General features: G+C 38.9%; 1 long non-coding RNA gene and 1 pseudogene across 1 annotated transcript in view; both read right to left on the bottom strand.

Moving 5' to 3' along the window:
* Positions 1-13,078, bottom strand: part of LOC132659866 (uncharacterized) — a 995,695-nt gene that overhangs the window by 518,997 nt on the left and 463,620 nt on the right. The gene's annotated exons all lie outside the window — the stretch shown is intronic.
* On the bottom strand, positions 1,854-2,852 carry LOC101109614 (olfactory receptor 7A17-like; annotated as a pseudogene).

The raw sequence follows: 13,078 nt of genomic DNA, 5'->3' as shown, positions 1-13,078 counted from the left end.
TGCATTTCATGGCCTCTTCCAGACACATTGTCATTGTCCTTGCTATCAATGTTTGTGCCTCCAGCATCAGTGGTGACCTGGTGTTGTCAGTGTCCCTGATGTGGCTGGCATCTTTGCTGGGGAGGGGTCATAGAGTGGTAGGTGCTCTTGCCACATGCACGGTGACCTTGCGTGAGGGCCTCCCACTGATGCCTGGTTCCCTGGGGCTGCAGGTGCTGCTGCATCCAGGAGGCCGGGGTTATGCGCACCACCTTCAATGGGACACCTAGGTGCTCTGGGGCTGCAGCCTCAACTGCCTCAACCATGGGGTGGATCAGCATCACCGCCTCTGCTGTTCCCCTGGCTCCACCTCCTCCAAGTGAAAAATCTGCTCCCTTTCAGATGTACAACTGTGTGTATCTCTGATGTCCTGAAGTGTTTAGTAGAAAAAAAAAAAACTTTATTTATGCATGATGTTATCTACAAGTTGTAGATTGAGGGGAGAAACAAACAGAGTGTCGTCTGCCACCATAATACTGACGTCACCAATGACAGACTTTCCCCCACAAGCTATAAGGTTAAAATTGGGGGTTTCCAGGGGGCTCAGTGGTTAAGAATCCACCTGCCAATGCAGGAGATCCAAGAGATGCAGGTTCGATCCCAGGGTCAAGAAAATCCCCAGAAGGGAAAATGGCAACCCACTCCAGTATTCTTGTCTGGAGAATCCCATGGACAGAGGAGCCTGGTGAGCTACAATCCATGTGTTCATGAAGATCAGACACCACTGAGGACACATGCATAAGCAAAAAAATTAAAATACACAAATAAATGGAGTAGATTATCACATGTTAGTGAGGAAAGAATTGCTACATGGCTCCATACAACCTCATGGATGAGCTTTAGAGTTCCAACATATAGAATTACTGAGAAACATAGACTCATGAGGAATCCAGTAGAGATCAGAACAACTCCTTAACATTAAATCTCATTTGATAATAAAGACATCACATTAGAACAGTTACTGTTAGGATGAGTGGTTATGCAGCAACAAGTAAATGAATAAAATAAAAAATGGTATAGAACTGAGATCAACTCCTATAATCTCATTCTATGCATTTATTCTGATCTTTAAAGATAGCATTCACTACTCTGTTTTCTTAATTATATTACAGATAATTATACTAAAAAGTTATTCCATTGCAGTTTCCTCCCAGGTAAGCAGGATATTGGCAAACATGTTTGCACAAATTGTGACTTGAACCACATGACTGGATATGCAATCAAGCTCTCTAGTGAGTCATCTTTGATCATGAGGTATATACGCATGCTGAACATATAGAAAGATTTGACCCTTGAACAATGCAGAGTTTGGAAGCAATGGCACCTTGTGCAATTGAAAATCTGCCTGTAGCATTGCAATCAACCCTCCTTATCTATAGCTCCACACCCTCTGATTCAGTTCACCCTTTTATAAAATTATATAAATTGCCTTGGATTTCACTTGTACAATTTTTTACATGAGTAATATATTTCATGACATTTTTTTTTCCAGAAAGCAAGGCAAAAATTACTCAGGGTGACATTTGTCATTTAAGAAAGTATTATTCCTCATGTCACTCCATAAAAAATAGAAATGCCCAAATATTTCATATTCAAAGTTTTGAAAATTTTGAAATAGAAAAAAGCACAACTTTAAAAAAAATACCTAAATAATAGAATGAAAAGAAAGTTTAATAAAGTGAGTAACTGAGATTGTATAGAAAAGTTGGAGTTTTATAAAAATGGATATCCAAGAAAATAAATAGAAGGAGCAAATTTTATTCCCCACTGAGGAAAGTGTCACAATTTCTGATTCTCAGGCTTGAGCAATGCAGTCAAGGGCACTTCATCTGCCCCAGGACAACTGGCCTTTCTATAGCTATTATTCCATAGCCTCTCTTCAGAGCTCTCTTTATGTCTTTGTTCCTCAGACTGTAGATGAAGGGGTTCAGCATGGGTGTCATTACAGTGTACATGACGGAGGCTGTTGCACTTGAGCGTGAGCTGTGTGTAGCAGCAGAGCTAAGGTACACTCCCAGGCTCGTACAATAAAATAAGAAGACAACTGAGAGATGAGATGCACAAGTGGAAAATGCTTTAAGCTTTCCCTGAGTTGATGAGATTCTTCATATGGCAGAGACTATCTTAGAGTAAGAGTAAAGGATACCAGCAAATGGCCCACCAGCTAGTAGCACTGATGCCACATACATCACCATGTCATTAAGAAAGGTGTTAGAACAGGCAAGTTGGACCATCTGATTGAGTTCACAAAAAAAGTGGGGAATTTCCACCTCTGTACAGAAGGTCAGCTGCAAAACCATCAAACTTTGTAACAAGGAATTCATAGCACTCATCATCCAGGACAGCAATACCAGCAGTCCGCAGAGCCAAGGATTCATGATGACTGTGTAGTGCAGGGGGTGGCAGATGGCCACAAAGCGGTCGTAGGCCATCACTGTCAAGAGGAAGTCATCTAATCCTGCAAAGAATATGTAAAAGTACACCTGGACGATGCAGCCTTCGTAGGTTATGACTTTGCTCTGGTTCTCAATATTCTGCAGCATCTTTGGGATGGTGGTGGAGGTGATGCAGATGTCTACAAAGGACAGGTTAGAGAGGAAGAAGTACATGGGGGTGTGGAGGTGGGAGTCAGAGATGGTGGCCAGGATGATGAGCAGGTTTCCAAACACAGTGAGCAGGTACATGGAGAGGAAAAGCCCAAAGATGAGGGGCTGCAGTTTTGGATCCTCTGCGAATCCCAGAAGAAAAAATTCAGAAAATTGTGTATTGTTACCTGGTTCCATGGGGTGGAGGTGACTACCAGGAAAAATGAAAATAATGTGAATAATTTTCACACAAATTGGCATAACTCGCATAGTGCAATTTCTATTTTGCTTTCAATAAATTAATTTTAATATCTTGTGTTTAGAAAAGTTCTATTTCATCTCTACCTGGGCATTTTTCACCCATTCTCAGCATATTCCCAAAGAAATCATGCATTCTACAGTTGTAATCAGAAATACTTTCATACATGTGAAAAATACATTGAGTGTCAACCATGTTCAAAGCACATATTGTTTAGTTGCTAAGCCGGATCTAGCACTTTTGAGACTCCCTGGACTGTATGTAGCCTGCCAGGCCCCTCTGTCCATGGGATTTCCCAGGCAAGAATACTGCAATATGTTGCCAATTCCTTCTCTGGGTGATCTTCTCATCCCAGGGATTGAACCCTCCTCTCCTGCATTGCCAGATAGATTCTCTAACACTGAGCCACCTGGCAAGTCCCTCCAAACAAATACAGGTAACAAATAGATGGTGCCGAAAAACAAAAATGTTCACAATCCAGTGATGGTGAAAGATGATGTGTAAATATAATATGTTAAGTAATAACAGTTGGTATGAAGAAAACAAAACTAGATATAAAAGAGAGTAGTAGGAGGTATTTTCATGTACAGAGTGTTCAGGTAAGGCCAACAAACAAGGTGATAATTGAACAGAGAGCTCAAGAAAGGGAGAGAATGATCTAGTATGATGTCTAGAGAAATATGTGCCTGGCGAAGGAATGGCCACTACAAAAGACCTAAGGAAAATGTTTGTTCTTTGCACTTTATGAATTTAGTTGCAAAAGCATCCGGTGAATTAAAGCATCTCCCATCCTTAGTACCTTCTGCTGACTGAGGTCTGGGCTCCGTGATATAGGGCACCTTAATATATGAGTCCAAGCACCTCTGCTTTAAGAACTGCTCTCAAGGCACAAGCACACACACACACGCACACACACACACACACACACACACACACACAAACACTCTCACACCATGTCCTCCTGGGCTATGTTCCTACTACACATTTCACACCCAGAACCACCCTCCTCACACCATATACCATTATAACTCAAGCTGATCATGGCAGATCATCTTTCTCTTACAGAATGTATAAATTGTACCCAGAAATTCCAGTTCACAGACTGCCGATGGATCAATAAACTTGGGGTTCATTTTTATGATCACTTTCAGCTTTGTATTTAAAGAAATATAAAAAGTATGTGTGTGTGTGAAAGAGAGGTGGAGGGAAAGAGAAGAGAGGGAAATGAAATAGATATTAGGGGGTAAAAGATTTAATAAGCTCTAATAGTCCCCGAGACTACGTGATGAATTAAAGCTTCCTTTGTTTGGCAACATTCCAATTCCAGTTATCTCTACTTGACGCCCAGGAAAAAAAATTTTCAAAAAGAAAATACATGTTTACCTTGACAGAACAGTTATACTTTTATAATGAATGAAACCTGAAATATTTGACTACCCCAAAAGAAAAATGGGCAAAGTAAATAAAGTGAAGTGAAGTGAAGTGAAGTAGTTCAGTCATGTCCAACTCTTTGCGACCCCTTGGATTGTAGTCCACCAGGCTCCTCCATCCATGGAATTTTCCAGGCAAGAGTACTGGAATGGGTTGCCATTTCCTTCCCCAGGGGATTTTCTTGAACCAGGGATCAAACCCAGGTCTCCCTCATCGCAGGCAGATGCTCTACCGTCTGAGCCACCAACAAAAATGAGTATCCAAAGGAAAACAACAAAAGCTAAATGTGTTTTATATAAAGCAATAGAAGACATTTTCCCAAAATCTTTTCCATTTCTTTGACCAATTTTTTACTGTTCTATAGGGAATGAGGCAAGCTCTTTCCCAGTTTTCTTATGGGGCATTGTGTGTTTGTTATTCTTGGAGTTTATGCACTGTCATATTTTTAAAATAAATCTGATGAGCCTACCACAATGCTATTCTAGTCTTTGTTCGACATGCAAAAGGCTTTTCAAACTATATTCTGTAAATTCTATAGACACCATGTCAATCCATCCTTTTGTCCTGAATATGTTTTTTTTTCATAGGATTCATGCCTGAAGACATTATATTATATTATAATAGATGTTCATTGTACTATTACTTTACCATGACAATGCAAAATCCTAATCATTAGAGACTTCAACTGCTATGGTACTATTTTTTTCCGTAATATCCTTTTATTATCACAATCTGTACGTATCTGTAGTTGTTTTTCTCTTTTCATTCCTATTATTGTTGACCTATAGCTTTTCTTTTTTTAATATAAATTTATTTTAAATGGAGGCGAATTACTATTGTACTTTCAGAAAGATATGTGAATATATGTGCACTTATATAGAAACAGGCTTTCCAGGTGGCTCTAGTGGTAAAGAATGCAGGAGGCATAAGAGAGGCATGTTCAATTCCTGGGTCAGGAAGATCCCCTGGAGAAGGGAATCCAAGCCACTCCAGTATTCTTGCCTGGAGAATCCCATGAACAGAGGAGCCTGGTGGGCTACAGTCCATACGGTCACAAACAGTCAGATACAACTGAAGCCACTTAGCATGTATGCAGGCAAACAGAAACGTATTTAAATATATGTGAAGTTACAAAATAAAGGGAATTGCAGGAAAAATAATTGAATAAATTATTCCCAAAGCAATTGTATTTTTAAAAAATTGAATGGAGTTTCACACACTAACTCAAGCAAAAAGTAATGATTTACTGATATCCAATGGAAAAAGAATTAAATTGGGAAATGTGTAAACATGAATATATTATATAACGTTCCTGAAAATTATGACACATTAGATTCTCAGTTATTATATATTGAATGAATCAGGATTTACTTCTCAATTATAGATTTCATTAAATACATATAAGATTGTACTTCAATTTGGGAAGATTAGATTATCAAATAAACCAGACGGATTATCGATCCAATGTAAAAACCAGTCCTTTTTGGTGAATACTTAGAAAACTACACACTAAAATCCACAAGTGTGCTGAACTGCCTTAAAGCAAGATATCCAGCATAAGATAGACATATTTAACTAAGTAAAATAAAAAAGCTTTTTTATGGCAAAACAGCCCCCAAAAGGTCAACTGAGAAACAACAATTCTTAAAAGTCTTTTCAAAAGCTGATGGTGGTAGAATAAAAGGTTTATATTATATGGGCATATAATAAAAAAATCGACACATCAAAATGACAATTCAAGGTATTATTTTTTATCAAGCTCAGTAACAGTTAAAAAAAGAACACTTTTTCACAACCATCCATCTGGGGAAATACTTGCAGAGTTGTCACACAGTTTACAGTGGTACTTTGAAACAGGGAGCAAAGGTGCACTATCTGTATTTGCAGACAGAAATTTAAGATGTTACACTGTTGGGAAAGCCATCCAAACAACAGCACAGATATTAAAAGTACAGAAGTTCTTTAACTGGAGACTTCTCAGTCTCAGCACCTCTTGACATTCTCAGACAGGTTGTTCTCTGTGGTGGGGTCTGTCCTGTGCCTTGCAGGATGCCTAGAGCATCCCGGACCTCCACCCACTGTTCCAAGAGTAACAGACAGATATTTCTACAAGCATTGTTCAGTGTTCCCAGGGAAACAGAGTTGCTCTTGCTTAGAAACACAGTTTAAATTTAACAATCTCAAATATTTTTGTAGGAATGATATAATAGCAACTTGAAGAGAAAGATTAGGAAAGACAGTCTGCAGTGTGAGCAGCACAGCCCCTTAACTAAACAGCTATTAAAATAATGAACCTATATTACACTGAATACTAGTTGATTGGAAGAAAATCCCTGGGGCATTATTGACCAGTAAAGGAAAAGGTAGGAAAAAAAAAAAAAAAAAAGACTGCACTGAATCAAGAGTCTCTGTGATGTGCATAGGATTCTATTCATACATTTGTAGAAAAGTATACGAATAGGTGTTTGTACCTAATATAGAAAGAAAAGTTTAAAAGAAACCAAGCATATGTGGGACAATGTTACTGAGAACAAAGCTAGGTTAAGTGGTAGTGGTTTTAAAATAACTGAATGTAACAAGATTGAATGAATATCTATAAGTTTCATAAAGACCTGAACAGTAATAACTTAATGATACCAACATTGGCCACTAATTCAATGTTAAATTGCCAGGAAATAAAATAAGAGAAGCTATTTTAAATGCAAGGAGGAAGCAGTATTCAAGTTCAAATTTTTTCTTAACTAAAGATACATGGATTCAAATATGTTCATGAAAGACAAAGGTAACATTTAATCAAATGGTTAAAAAATGATTTCTATATGATGTCTAATGGTAATACAACTTTTAGAAATACATTTAACCACAAAAGATTGAAAGGAACAATGAAGAAGAAGAGAGTAAAAGTTGGAAATATGTTAATAGGTGGTTGTGTGTGTGTGTGTGTGTATGTGTGTGTGTGTGTGTGTGTGTTAAGTTGTTACAGTCATGTCCAACTCTCTGCAACCCTGTGGACCGCAGCCCTCCAGGCTCCTCTGTCCATAGGATTCTCCAGGCATGAATACTGGAGTGGGTTGCCATGCCCTCCTCCAGGGGATCTTCCAGACCCAGGGATCCAGCTATTTCTCTTATGTCTCCTGCATTGGCAGGTTTTGTTCTTTACCACTAGTGTCACCTGGGAAGCCCATAATAAGTGATTAATTAGCACTAAAAAATATGCAGGAAAACAATGACTGGTATGTTTTTAAAACAAGTATTGCTAAGTGAAGAATATTACAGTGACAGCTCAAATCTTTCAATAAAGAATGTAAAACCAATGGAGGGAACACCATATGACTGACTGATCACATAAATTTTATAAATTACCAAACATTCTCAGAAATACATCTATATATACATAAAACAACTAAATGGCAAGTATTTTGTGGAAAGAAAATAAAGCCTCCAATTTATTTTGAATAATGTGAGCAAAGACAGGAATTAAAACACTCCAACTGTAGCATACAAATGGTTCTCACAGACAGTTTTTGATCAACAGAGTAAATGTGTAACACAGAGATAAATATATGTGTGTGTCTGTGTTTGTGTGTGTTCAGTCATTTCCAACTCTTTCTATATGAGAATGCATATAAAACTTTTCAGCAAAGGTCTTTCCTAATTGCCCAGTGGGTAAAGAATCTGCCTGCAATACAGGAGACACAGGAAATGTGGGTTTGATCCCTGTATGGGAAAATCCTCTGGGGGTGGGGGGCGGGGGGAATGGGAACCCACTCCAGTATTCTTGCCTGGAGAATCCCATGGACAGAGGAGATGGCAGGCTACAGTCCATGGGGTTACAGAGTCAGACACAACTGAGTGACTGAACATTGCAACAAAGAGAAGGTACTATCTGTCAAGAATCTTTTTAAATTTATTTATTTTTAATTGGAGGATGATTACTTTACAATATTCTATTGGTTTCTGCCCTACGTCAACATGAATCAGCCATCACATACATGTTTGCAGGGATATATTTTCATGAAGCCCTTAGTTCAGATCTTACTCATTAATATGGAAACAGTCAAATACGACCCGTCTTTAAAAAAAATCCTTACTTCACTGTACATCTGTCCACATCTAATAACTTATTTCTCCACTCTTGTTACTTCGTATTGTCATTAGGCTTATGTTCAAATTTTACTGGAAACACTTTATGCCTCCCATTCTCTCTTCTACTTGAGCATCCATTTTCATCATTTAATTGGCAACACTGAGCCTTACCTTACTGAGGTCAGTGTTTGCTTCTCTTTTGCGTGCCTGCTCAGTTGTTCAGTGGTGTCTGTCTCTTTGCGAGCCTGTGAACTGTAGCCCACCAGGCCCCTCTGTCCATGGGATTCTCCAGGCAAGAGTCCTGAAGTGGGTTGCCATGCCCTCCTCCAGGAGATCTTCCAAACCCAGGATTTGAATCCATGTGTCTTATGTCTTCTGCATTGCCAAGCAGGTTCTTTACCACTACGCCATCTGCAAAGCCCATGCTCTTCTTTTAGTCCTAAGTAAATACATTTATTTATGAATTAGTGTTTCCTGAGTTGTGCTAGTGATAAAGAATCCACTCCCAATGCAGAAGATGCAAGAGACTCAGGTTCAATCTCTGGGTTGCGAAGATCCCTTGAAGGGGGAAATGGCAACCCACTCCAGTGTTCTTGCCTGAAAAATTCCATGGACAGAGGAGCCTAGCAGGCTACAGTCCATGGGGTTGCAAAGAGTCAAACGTGACTGAGTGTTTGAGCCTGCACACACAATAATCCGGGTAGCAAACTACCACACTAATCTCTGGTATCTGAGTTAGGCTGAACTCAATCACAGGTGACCTCAGACAAATGTTCAAGGTTTGCATTGTATTTTTCTCCCACAGTGTCTACTGGGCTCTCAAACTCACCTAGATGGGAACTGAAAGAAAGGTCTTTGTGTGGAAGCTCGAATGCCTCCTGGAGGGTTGATAATAGAGACTGAAGCTCTGTGCCCACAAGACAGCTGGAGGGAGTAAAGGACTGGTTTCCCAGCCAAACTCAGGTTTTCAAAGGAAACATGTTCTGTGACGTCCAAGATTTCTCAGGCTGAGGGGACCACAGCAGAGAGATTTTATAGCTCACCTGGCTTCTCAGTAGGCACCTTTCTGTTGTAACACCCATACTCTGTACCTGGTTTCCCTGGGGGACAGGGGTCTGGACAGAAAGGAAAATTTTCCAGTTCATTCTTTGTTCCTAAGAGACCAGTTTACAAGGCAGGTGAATTCTGTTTTTATTACTCCTTCTCGTTAATTGTCCTGTGTCCAGAGGTCTAAACCATCCCAGCATCTTATCCCAATCTGAGCTAAAGTTTCCTCAAAGTCTAAGGTTAAGAATTCTCACTTAATTTAGTCCCTCAGATCTTTTAAGTTTTCACTAGTGGTGAACACATAACTCCTGATATTTCTAAAAAATATTTTATGAGTGTGACAACTTTGTCCTTTCATATAAAACCTTGGGCACTACACTCCTTGGGTCTCCGACATTTTTGCCAACCCAATCAGGATTTTTATGCTTATATCAGAAGTTAAGAGCTGTCCTTTAGTACTTCATTATGAGTGTTTTTAAATCTCAGACAAATTTAGATATTTTTATACACTATAACCTAACTTAGCACGTTATAGGGACTGTCTGCTTTAATTTTATAGAAGTTGATTCTGTGATATAGTCTTCTTATATATTATGACTTTATTCTCTATTATAGAAATAAGACACAGAGGAGTTTAATGTTCTGCTCAAAGGTATGACCAAGAAAGGGATGGAGTCTTGATCAGGTCTTTTAATTGTCAGAATGCTTTTAGTTCATAAATTCTGTGGCAGTGATTTGCAGTCAGAGATGACTTTGCAGCTGGTTATATTTTTCAGGATCTAAAAGGATTCTACACATGTATTGCATAGGACAGTATCCAATACTTATAATTGTACTGACTCAAATACTATCAGTGAAAAAGTAGAAAATTTATTCTAGTCCAGCATTTTTCTAAATTGACTGTTCTTAAAAATTCCCAAGAACTATAGATCAAATAAAAACTGTGATTCAGCAGGTCTGATTCAAGGTACCAAAGATTCTGCTTTTCTAACAAGATCCTACATGTTCTTAATGCTGCAGGTCCTTGTCTGGGTAGCAAGAACATGGTTCTGTTACTAAATTCTGCAAATTTAGATATTTTTATACACCTAGTGGTTCAGACAGTAAAGAATCTGCCTGAATGTGTGAGACCTGGTTTTGATCCCTGGGTTGGAAAGATCCTCTGGAGGAGGCCATGGCAATCCACTCCAGTATTCTTCCCTGGAGAATCTCCATGGACAGAGGAGCCTGACAGACTACAGTCCATGGGGTCACAAACAGTCAGACATGACTGAGCAACTAAGCACAGCACTGCACATACACTATAACCTAACTTAGCACATTATAGGGACTGTCCACTTTAATTTTTATACAAGTTCATTCTGTGATGTAGTCTTCTTAGGTTCTTCATTCTCCATTATAGGCATGAGCCACAGAGGGGTTTAATGTTCTGCTCAAAAGTATAAGAAAGTCCTGACTGGGAGTCTTGATTATCAAAACACTTTTAGTTAACAAGTTCTGTGGCAGTGATTCTCAATCAGAGATGACTTTGCAGCTGGTCATGTTTTTCAGTGTCTAAAGGGATCCTACAAATGTAATTCATAGGACAGTATCCAATACAATAAATATACTGTCTCAAATACCATCAGTGAAAAGGAATAAAACTTATTCTAGTATAGTACTCTCTTAAATTGACTAGTCTTAAAAATTACCAAGGACTATAATTCAAATGCAAATTATGATTCAGCAGGTCTGATTCAAGGTACCAGGGACTCTGCATTTCTGACAGTGTCCTACATGTTCTTGACGCTGCAGGTCTTTGTCTGGGTAGCAAGAAAATGATTCTGTTAGATTCAGGCATAAACTGTTTTAGGTCTTCATCAAGAATCTTCCATGTGTGTAATTTTGAACATCTCACTCACTTTGTAAGCAGTGGTAAATTCTGTTTGATTTTTTTAGTGGGAGAAGTCAAGGGTGGGATGGTTTGAGAGAATAGCACTGAAATATGTACATTACCATATGTAAAACCGATGACTGATCTGTTGCAAGATCAATTCATGAAGCAGGGCACACAAAGCCAGGGCTCTGGGACAACCCAGAGGGATAGAACAGGCAGGGAGGTGGGAGGGGGGTTCAGGATGAGGAGGACACATGTATACCTATGGCCAATTCATGTTGATATATGGCAAAAAAAAAAAAAAATCAAAAATACCGTATGGTAATTTTCCTCCAGTTAAAGTAATCTTTTTAAAAAGAACTTTTGAGTGACATCAAATGATATATATCTGAGAAAAGACGCTTTAGTAGGCAGAATAAGATACTCAAAAGATAACCACAGCCCATTCTCAAGACCTTTTGAATATCCTATCTAGGTAGCAAGGAAGACACTCGAGTGGGTAGCCTATCCCTTCTCCAGGGGATCTTCCCAACCCAGGAATTAACCAGGATCTCCTGCATTGCAGGCAGATTCTTTACCAGCTGAGATACCAGAGAAGCCTGAGATTATATTAGCAAATGGAATAAAGTGGATAATCATTGATCTTGATAATCAGATTATCATGGATATTCAACTTGGGATAATGTAATCACAGTGCTCCTCCAAATGCGGAAGAGAAAGGAAGAAGAATTAGTCAGATAGATATTTTTAAATGCTCTGCACCTGGGTTTGAAGGTGGAGGAAAGACCAAGAACCAAAGAATGCTGGTGGCCACTAGAAGTAAAACAGCGAAGGGAGCGCATTGTCCCCTGGAGCATTCCGGAAGATCATGGGCCTGCAGACATCATAATTTTAGCTCATACTTCTGGAGAGTTTTAAGATGCATGTATGCTTTAAGCCACTAGCATGGTAATTTGTTATAGAACTTCAAGACAGGTATATGTTTTAAGCCTCTAGTGTGGTAATTTGTTACAAGAGCATGCATGCACGTTAAATCGCTTCAGTGGTGTCTGACTCTTTACGACCCCATGGACTGTAGCCCTCCAGGCTCCTCTGTCCATGGTGATTCTCAGGGCAAGAATACTGGAGTTGAGTTGCCATGTCCTCCTCTAGGGGGTCTTCCCAAACCAGGGATGGAACCTGTCTCTTATGGGAGCAGTAGGAATCTAATACAGATATGTGTCCAATCACATATTGTTCTTGGAGCTGAATTTAAACCTTTCAATTCAATCAGTGAGCTTCCCTTATCTAAAGGTATTTTGTGGTGAAATCCTACCTTAAACAAAAGGAGAAAACTAAGTTCTTTTTGAGGTATTCTGACTCATTAGCTGCTAGAGAGAATTTCTCATTGCCTAAATGTAAATACGGTTCTAACTGTGAGGTCTTTGAGGATTTAAGATGAGAAACGTAAATCATAAATTAATATTACAGGCACACATTCTGCTTAAAAGCTTTCTGTCAAAATTTCTAAATTATTTCTATTTTCTGTTATTTCAAGCATCTGTTCACTTCCATCCCTCTAACTTCCTCTCAAGTTTTCTTCCAGCTTGTGATGGGATTACAAATGAGACTGTAGGCATGTGCATACAAGTGTGAGTGTATTAATTTCAGAGAAAGGTGTATACAGATGCAGGCACATATATATATACATATACATCTAACCTTGAACTTAGGCTGGAAAAGCCAATGACTTTTCTAACAGAAACAATTTTTCTA

Source organism: Ovis aries, chromosome 5, assembly GCF_016772045.2.
Source record: "Ovis aries strain OAR_USU_Benz2616 breed Rambouillet chromosome 5, ARS-UI_Ramb_v3.0, whole genome shotgun sequence".
NCBI lineage: Eukaryota > Metazoa > Chordata > Mammalia > Artiodactyla > Bovidae > Ovis > Ovis aries.
The sequence above is the reverse complement of the archived record's forward strand: the minus strand, read 5'-3'. Positions and strand labels throughout refer to the sequence as shown.